General features: G+C 33.4%; 2 non-coding genes across 2 annotated transcripts; both read right to left on the minus strand.

Annotated features, from left to right (window-relative positions):
- Positions 1 to 7,133: 7,133 nt before the first annotated feature.
- Positions 7,134 to 7,205, minus strand: Trnam-cau. The gene has a single exon. It is a non-coding gene; the product is annotated as a tRNA-Met (tRNA).
- A 1,560-nt stretch (positions 7,206 to 8,765) lies between these two features.
- Trnam-cau lies at positions 8,766 to 8,837 on the minus strand. Its single transcript has one exon. It is a non-coding gene; the product is annotated as a tRNA-Met (tRNA).
- Between the last annotated feature and the right edge of the window lie 1,013 nt (positions 8,838 to 9,850).

A 9,850-nucleotide genomic window follows, 5' to 3' on the forward strand; every position in this document is an offset into this window, starting at 1 on the left:
AGTCCACTCAGCAGACTGTCTATTGGACTCCGAAATGAAATGATGTAGCAATGTTTAATCCATTGTCACATATCGACGCAAAAATTCAGGTTTATAGCACTTAAACAGCTTCAAACACTGCTCAGAATCATTAACACGTTGTTGCTTTTGATCGATTGTGAGCTCGTGCAGCACCCATTTTGCACACAGCTTTCTCATTTACAAATATTTGAAAATGATATGATATACACGTTCAGATGATATCTTCACAATGTCTGCTATCTCGATCAACTTCACTTTACTGTGATTCAAAATTATTTTGTGAACTTTTTTGATTTTTCCGTAGGCGACAGTTTCTTTTGGGCATCCACTGCGTTCGACGTCTTCGGTGCTCATTTCATCACGTCTAAACTTAGCATACCAATCAATGAGAGTTGATTTTCCTGGTGCAGACCCCGGAAACTCTTCATCAAGCCAAGGTTTTGCTTCAACTGTATTTTTTCCGTTCAAAACGCAATATTTTATCAACGTACGAAATTCTTTTTTTTTCATCTTTTTCGAATAACAAAAGTACACTCACAACGCAATATCTCACAAACTAATGGTCGGACTGCTGTCAAATTTTGACACGTATCGTTTGAAGGTTGGTACTAACTAAAAATCAATTTGTTCCTGAGATATTGGGATTTCGTCCCTTTTATGCATGAGTCAAATTAGCATAAAATTTTATTTGCAGCATGAAATTGCTATTTTACATAGACATGCAAAATTTTAACTTTGTTGGTTCTATTTTCATTGATGCATCAGGTTTTTTTTCGAAATTCTGCCTGAAATTTGAACGAGTCTGATGATGCGATCGATCTTGAAACTTGAATCTCACTCGGTCGAATCTGCTATCTTTCAAATATTAGTTTTTTTTCGGATACTTAGTAATTTTGTATTAATGAAATTTTGCATGAGGATTGAAACTGTTATTTCACATTTGAATGTAAACTGTTATGTCGATCGATTTCGTAGTGTTAAAGTTATCAATTTCTTCATTTTATATGCAGTATACACATCTACAAGTTCCATGTCCAAAGCAGATTTTGCGTTCGCTAGTGATGACGAAGCATTCCGTCCCCAGGTGATCCAGAATTTCTTCCTCCTCCCCACAGAATCTGCACTCGTCATTTTCTGGTAGACCCATTCTCAAGAGTGACAATGAGGAATCCAGTGAGGAGGTGTAGTATATTCTTGCTAAGATTCAGATACTTCTTGGATCTCGCACTTTCAAAGTTTCGAAGAAACTTTTTGAAACAATCCACAATCTAGGAAGATTCCACCAGAGTGTTTCTCTTCCGGTTTTTTCTTTATCCTGAAACTATAACTTGTAGGTACATTTGCCTCTACCACAGAGAGGTTCCGTGCCAATGAAAGGAGTGTGTGCTCCTTATCTGACAAGTGTGTTGTTCTCTTCGTTCCCTTCAATTTCCCAGTGGCCAATATCTGAAGAACCCAGACTAAGAAAACCTTTTTATTCTTGTCTATTTCATTGAGTGTTCTTCGGTACTCCAACATCATTTTAGAATCGATGATATGTGAGCTCAATGCTTTGATTGCCTGACTATCAGAATGTATCACTATATCACATTTCCCCAAGGGTGTAATAGGCACCCTTGATGCTTACTGAGTTTTTTCTTCGAATATCATAGTTTCGAAATTGATTTTTTCATTCAATTTAACAACAAAATCTGTTCAATTTGAAAGACGGACAGAAACTTTATAGTTACCTACTATTAAAAGCTTATGTGAAAGGAGACCTATTTTTTAAATAACTTTCAAAATTGTTCCAGCTATCGGAATTCATCGGGAAACCTAAAATAAGATAACTAGTAACTACCAACTGATTTTATAACAGGTGCATTAATTGACCTTATCAATCAGCACTACTTCCGATATACATAAGTATATAAACAATTTCACATTATTTTCCCGAAATATTTCTTAATTCAAGCTAACTGGGACGTCCCCCTCGAAAAAGATTGTTTACCCGCCACTGACAAATATTCGTGTTTATGTATAGTAGATTAGACACAGGCTTAGCTCATAGTTTGACCTGTGGATTACGCCACAATGAAGTGGTCTCAGTACAACCTCTCTTTGCATACCACATGATTTGATGAGGTAGGTATGTTAGTTTTGATCAAGATATCCTAACCAACAATTTGGTATTGAGTATTATTGAGAGATTGCTCGCTAGTATATAGTCTTATCATACATCTTATTGCGTGGTATAGCATGAATTTTTGCGTATTCATCTTGTATAAAAATATTTTAATTATCTACCTACATGTGATTGGAAGGATGTCAATTTTGATCTGATCGAATACATAGCGCGATAATAATTCTGGTGCAAACGATTTTTTAACTGTTTCTACTCCATTTCTGACATTCTCTCCACATTTATTCTTCAATTTGAATACATATTCCACAAAAACGAATAACATAAAGAGTTTCATCTAAATGAGTAAATCAGTAATTGTTCCTTACATAATATTTTTCTCATACCTAGAATTTGCTAGGTACTTGATGATTTCAATAAGAATTGTAATAAGATTTTTTTGTAGTGCTGATAAACAATTTTGAAATCAGCGCTATTCACTGAAGATGAAGGCAATATGAAATTGATGTAGGATGTATGAATATTTTGAAATTTCCAAAACCCAGAGCTTTTTCGGAGAGAAAAAATTATGGGCATAAACCTAGAAAACCGTGAAGAAATAAGTGAATTTTTTTATGGAGGGTGACGACAATAATGTTCTATTGATGAAGATATAAGGTGCGGAACTATAAGCTCCCGCTGTTTTTTTTTCTTAGAAAATGAAACTTTATTGTTAACAAAAAATGGTTACCCATCTTTTTGGTAGAGCTCGAATACCATTACGTTAAGTACTCATCTTTTGAGGGGGTCCATGAATCAAGTGTGGTAGGTCGTCCTATTTTAGCGTTTCCAGAAAGGTTTCAGTGGTTTTAGCAACGTGAGGCAGAAGCTTCTCATTCTGTAGAATCACTTTATCATGCCTCTGCTTGTATTGGGGACGTTTTTCGTGCAGAGCTCAATCGCATCAATTGGATCGATACCGTACTTCAGTAATGGTTTCACTCAGCTCCAATAACTCATAACAAATAACACTGACCTGGTCCTGCCAAATACATAGCATAACCTTCGCAACATGAACATTCGGTCGAGACGACGACATAGAAGCATGACCGGGCAGTCCCCATGACTATCTTTTCTGTTGGTTGCTGTAAAAGATTCATTTTTCATCACCTGTCACGATGCAATCAAGAAAACCCTTCTCTTTTTGCCACTGAAGCAGTTGTCCACAGGCGAAAATACGACCTTCAAAGTATGTTTTCAATAATTCACAAGGAACTCTAGTTCCCAGTTTTTTTAATCATTTACACAACAAAGAGTATATGTTTACTATATGTCTAAGCTTGGTAAATGAGGTTTTGGATGTGTCAAAATTGACCAACAATTACTGCTGAAGCTATCTCTTGACAGACAGGAGGAACTTAGATGTGGACCTAATATAATTGTTATGATAAGATAATGAGAAGAGCTGGTGCTTGTCGTTCTTAAGAATTATGTGACATAATGGTAAAGAATGTTCAAAAATTGGAAAATATAGCCATTGTCGATTTTCCAGATTCAAAAAATGATTTACTAATGAATTGTCTATCAACGGTTTTTATGTGGTACCAAAATGTCAATGTTCAGGACAACCTATAGGAAAACACATTTAGTCAGTTTCAAATAAAATGGCAAGTTTTCTTGGGTTGCCAAATAGAGAGACTGCCATTTTAAATAAGCTCGATTGTCATCTCATTTTCAACTCCCAGCAGAATTCTCCATTGATATCAAAAAGTCAGTACTCACCTCCGTTCTTCTAGTATTCACTTCCAAATCCTCATTCAAGTCATCTGTGAATTTATTTATTTCTAAGTTTTCAAGTTTTTCTGAATACTCTCCAAGTTATGAAAAATCAAAATATCTCAAAAACGTTAAGATTTAAGCATAATATGAAACTTGGAACAAACTTCAGTTCATTAATTTCATACCAGATAAAAATTCAATAGAAAACAGGGTAAGTCAAACATATGTATGGTCATTTACACTTTTTTGGTTCACCCTGTTTATTTCTAAACAATTTAAAAATGTAGTCTGATGCGGCCTAATGATGCTGTGTCGAAAAAAAATTTCGAAAATTTCACCGCTCAACTATACCTAATAAAGCGGTTGAAACACCCTGTATATCCATTGATTTTCAAAGCAGGTGAGACGAAGTCCAGACGATATACCAAACCGCACTATCCCATGCACAAAATTTATTCAAAGCCCATACCGTCGGCCTCTTTGATTCATTCACATCTGAAAACGGAAAAATTCCACGAAATCCAGAATGCGCAACTATGACGTCTTCAGGTGCTCGCATTCCAGGGCCTCCTATGCAGGATCCGTTGCATGGCGGCTATTTTAAATATTCCGCGGCGATGCCAAAAGATGTGCTCTCCTGAAATGGACTCGGTTACTAGCGTCCGGTATGAAGGTTTGACAAAAAGCGGTCGCGCTACCTTTGATTGATAGGTGACAGGACAGGTCCACTAGACGAGCAGCAAAAACAAAAGCATTGAAACCACGCTCGATGACAACCGAATGAGGCATTCCCTGGGTTGCGAGATGTGAAGAAAGTCATCAGTCTGAAGAATTTTTCAGACGAACGTTTTTTTTTTAGAGGATGGAAGCTGTTGGAATCGAAAAGTGCGATACCGGAGTGCAGATGATCTTCTGGTGTTAATTGATCTTGCCTGATGGGGTATTGTTCACGCTATCTAGGTGATTAGCATTGGTAATGATCACGCGCTTTAGCTATTGGGTCGCCACAAAACTTAGTGTGGTTTTTGCATCCGAGTCTACTGAAGCATTGTGATCAATTTCGGGATGAAAAAAAAATTTGGTCTTCGATTTCAAAATTTCTGAGGGCGAAATGCGTTTCTTGCTACCCTGAACAACTTTGATATCGTGTTTGTCGGTATGTGTGTCCATACATTCTTATAGCAGTCTTAACTCCTACAATTTTCAACCGATTTCGATACAATTTGGTATGATTATTGAGCTTTTTCAGATAAAAGAGTTGAACTAGTGCAAACATTAAATTCCTGGTATTACCATATCTATCATTATATTGATCCTAGGATGATGAACATTGGTTTGGATATTTTTTGATCGAGCAGTAGCTGGATCTATTAAAAGTTCAGTTTTTTAGATTACTCATGCGGAAACATTAAAAACCTAAAATTGCAATATTCTAACCACATCGATATTTATGTAATTTAGAATTTAGACCATTCAAGATCCCACTTAAGAATGCTGCTACCGAGCCTTACTGTATTCTTCAAGCTCACATTGTAACCTATCACTACATATTGAAATACATTTTCATGTGATTGAATACTTGTATTCATTCGCTATTCGGTAATTTAATTCTAGAGCATATGATTGACATACTTTCAAAAGAGTCATAATTGTTCTTATGTGAAAACAAATTCAGTGAGTTGAAATAAGCAGAAAATTCAATTGGTGATTTTCAGATTGAATACTTTATTTTATTTTCAATACCAAAATCAATATGAATCAAGTAGTACAGTTGACTTTGACATAAATAATGTAATTAAGAATTACCTGTAAAATAAAATAATCAATTTCAGAAGTTCAAGAAATATTTGCAGTCTTTGTTGCATAAAAAGTCGTGATTACAGAACAGAGATTAATTGGATTAATTTCGGAAATAACTACAGTTCAGATGTAGGTACACATTACAAAACCAATTTATTTGCAAGTGAAGTCCAATTTATCCATCATCCGTTGAATACATAGCCAAAACATACTTTCGATTCATACTCACTTATCAATACTGATGGCTCCAAAAATATTGAAGAGCTGAGTGATGCAAATTCTATCTATTTAATAAAGGAATTACTTTCGGTCTGAATGAACTGAACATAACACAGTAATTTGTATTATATCCACACAATTCTTTGGGATTGGATACTGAAACTCAATTATCAGAATTTTTTTGAAAATTAGTATTGAAATGAAATATTTTATTGTTGTATCTTGCACCCTGGTATTTTTTTGAGCCAGCGTGTAACCCCAAAAATTCAACATAAATCATTCCTTCTCCGGTTCATAGGGTTATCAGATAAGAAAAACTTTTATTTTGTGAAAACTATACAACTTTATTTCTATATAACTAATTTTTTGTATAATTTCGCGTGAAAGAATCAACTAAAACCATAGTGGATCTATTTATTTATTCATGCATTGATTTGTTTATTCATTTATCTATTTATTCATTTATTTAAATAATTTTTTTTTTATTTATTCTTCAATTTATTAATTTATTCATTAATTGATTCATTCATTTATTTATTTATTAATGCATTAATTAATTTATTTATTTATTTATTCATGTATTCATTAATTTATTTATTTATTCATTCATTTATTCATTCATTCATATATTCAATTATTCATTTATTCGTTTATTTATTTATGTGTGGATCAATTTATTTATTAATTCATTCCTTCATTCATTTATTTATTAATTATTCATTCATTTATTTATTATTCATTCATTCATTTGTATATGTTATATCATATATATTTGTTTTATATATTTTTATGGATCTGATGATGCTATCCACAAGAAACTTCATGCAAAGCCTGAAATGGCTATAAATCCAATTTTTAAAGCAAATCAGCTACCAGCTAGCCAATAAGTATAAATAAATAAATAAACTGAAGAAAGCTCGTTTTCTTGCGAAATTAAGGTCCAAGATAAAAGATTATTCGAATTAAAATTCACACCTGTAATTTTTTTCTTTTTTATCATTTGAAGGAGAATATTTTTTTTTTATCTTATTTCTATCAATCAGCTGCATCAACCCAAAAAATTTTTTAAATTATGTAGATATGTATTTCAATTGTAGTTTCTTCGTACTCACATCATATGGACATTCTAAAATAAGTAGTTTGACAAATATTTGTCATCTTGTGTGTAGGTACAAAGCATTGCATTCACATTTTTTCGTTGTGGCAAAAGTTTTAGCAGAGCGTGGTTTCGATCCACGGACCTCTGGGTTATGGGCCCAGCACGCTTCCACTGCGCCACTCTGCTTGTTGTAAGAGGGAGGTTTTCCTCTCTATTCAGGTAAAATTTGCTACCCTATTATCTGAAGTCATTTTATATCCGATGCCTAACGAATTTTGTTCTCAAATATCCAGTAAAATATTAATATGTTGTATTCACTCTGCTTCTTCATACAATATGTTAAGTGATTAACTATTGATTTTATTGTTTTTGATTCTTACCTAAGGGGTTAATCAGATCAAGAGCTAGGTGTTAGAACCTTCAATTAATCAATTAGAAAGATTTATTTTAATTTTATGAAAACTTTGAGGATATTATGTCATTAAAATTATTTTCGCACATATATTTCGGGTGCATATGAATAGTTGCGAAAAAATTTAGGGGGCGTTTTTTTGTCAAGAAATAGGGTGTGTCTTTTTTATAAACTTTTTTTTTGAGCCCCCCCTCCATTCTTAGTTACAAACCCCTATAGATGGCACCCGAAAAGTAGTTTTTAATTTGTGAAAATTTCAGAATTGTTTTTTTTTGTTACATTCATTTATTATTTAATTGTACCATGAAAAAATATCATTTTGACATCCGGCTATTGAATAAGTTCAAATATAGTTCCAGCCTCTATAACTCAGGCGTTTCTTTTGTTGATAAATTTTTTTTTTCAAAAACTATGAATTTTAGCAAAAAATTACAAGAGACCCAATTTGTTGAGAATTCTATTCGAGACTAATTTTCTTATTGTAAAATATGGATATAGAAAAAGTAATTGCGAAATAAGATTGAGGGGTGGCTTTTTCTACCACTTGGAATCATAGACATACCACCAACTTAAGACTGCCATACTTCTGATCAATATTTTATGTACCTTTTCGAGTATATTTCCATTTATAATGAACACGGACCTGTGAATCTTCGAATGATGTGTTGATTCAGTGAACGCCTTTATGGATTTACGAAAAAAAAATCAAGAAATTAATTGTAGGCAATGACCAATATTCACTTCGAGTGACTTGTCGGTCAATTATTCAAAAAAGGAAATCATCCTAAACCATTGTATTAAATACCCTACCGAACAAGCATATCGGCAAAACTGCCACACGTTGTATGAATATTTTCGGTGCTGTTGAATATAGGGTATATTTTTATTTATAATAAATAATCTGCCCATGCGATATTGAGGTAGGTTAACCTCTCGATGGTTTTTAAGACATTTTTTCGAATGATAAATTTTTTCTTCTAACTAAATTGTTGAATATGTGGAAATCAAAAAGTGCTTCTATTTTTTTTTACTAGATAAATTTCTTCCCTTAAAAATTCTTGGATCGAGCTTATTTAGGGTTTTCCGAACATTCTAAAAAATAACACACACTAATCCCTAAAATAACGCAACTCTTATTTAATTTAAGCCACTCTGTATCTCTAACGGTTTTCGATATCCCTGTAGTACCCTTCTGAATAGTTCAAACCCTGTATAAACAATCACCCTGTAGACTTACTTACATCACATGGACATACTAAAATAGTACTTTGACAAACATTTCCTCTTGAGTGTAGATAATCTGCATCCACAATCTTTCGATACGGCAAAATTTTTAGCAGAGCGTGGTTTCGATCCACGGACCTCTGGGTTATGGGCCCAGCACGCTTCCACTGCGCCACTCTGCTTGTTGGAAAATGTAGGTTTTCATCCCTATTTAGGTAAAATTTGCCACCCTATTATTTGAAGTCTTTTTATATCCGGTGCCTAACGAATTTAGTTCCTAAATATCCAGTAAAATATGTTGTCTCCACTCTGCTTCTTCATACAATATGTTGTGTGCCTAACTATTGATGTTTTATTGATTGTGACCTGAGAAAATAATCTTCAAGATCAGATCAAGGTGTTAGAACTTTTAATTAGAAAGATTTATTTTAATTTTATGAAAAACTTGAGGATTTTGATTCATTAAAATTATTTCCACACATATACCTAGCTACATATGGTGTATATGAATAGGGTGGGTCTTTCATAAAAACTTTTTTTTTGAGCCCTTCTTGTTTAGTTGCAATCCCCTAAAGATGGCTCCCGAAAAGTAATTTTTAATTTGTGAAAAGTTCCTAATTGTTTTTTTTTTTGGTACAATCATTTTATATTTGTATACCAGTTCTCAATAAAAATATAGTTTTGACATCCGCTTATTGGATGAATTCAAGGTTGAAAATAATTTCAGCCTCCACAACTCAGGCGTTTTATCTGTTGATAATTTTTGTTTCTTAAAAACCGTGAATTTCAGCAAAAATTTAGAAAAGACCTAATTTGTTGAACTTATATTTTAAGACAAATTAATGGATAGATATTTATTTCATTATGAAGAGGAAGGAATGTCATTATACCGATGGGAAACAGTATCAGTCAAATGCCCGCCTGGACTACGGTTCGAAATAATATTTTCTTCAAATTTTCCATGGCCAATTCGCTCTATGTCATCGATAATTTCATTTATTTCGTTTTTAAAGTCTTGAATCCATTGTGGCTTAGACTTAGACCTTATCTTTCACATGGCCCAAAAGAAAAAGTCTCAAGGTGCTAAATCATAAGATTTCGGTGGCCAATCGGGATCACCTCATCGAGCAATTGAACGGCCAGGAAATTTTTCTTGCAAAATTGCGATTGTTTCGTTGCTTGTAGAGCCAATGAC

This window comes from Harmonia axyridis, chromosome 7 (genome assembly GCF_914767665.1).
Source record: "Harmonia axyridis chromosome 7, icHarAxyr1.1, whole genome shotgun sequence".
Classification (NCBI taxonomy): Eukaryota; Metazoa; Arthropoda; class Insecta; order Coleoptera; family Coccinellidae; genus Harmonia; species Harmonia axyridis.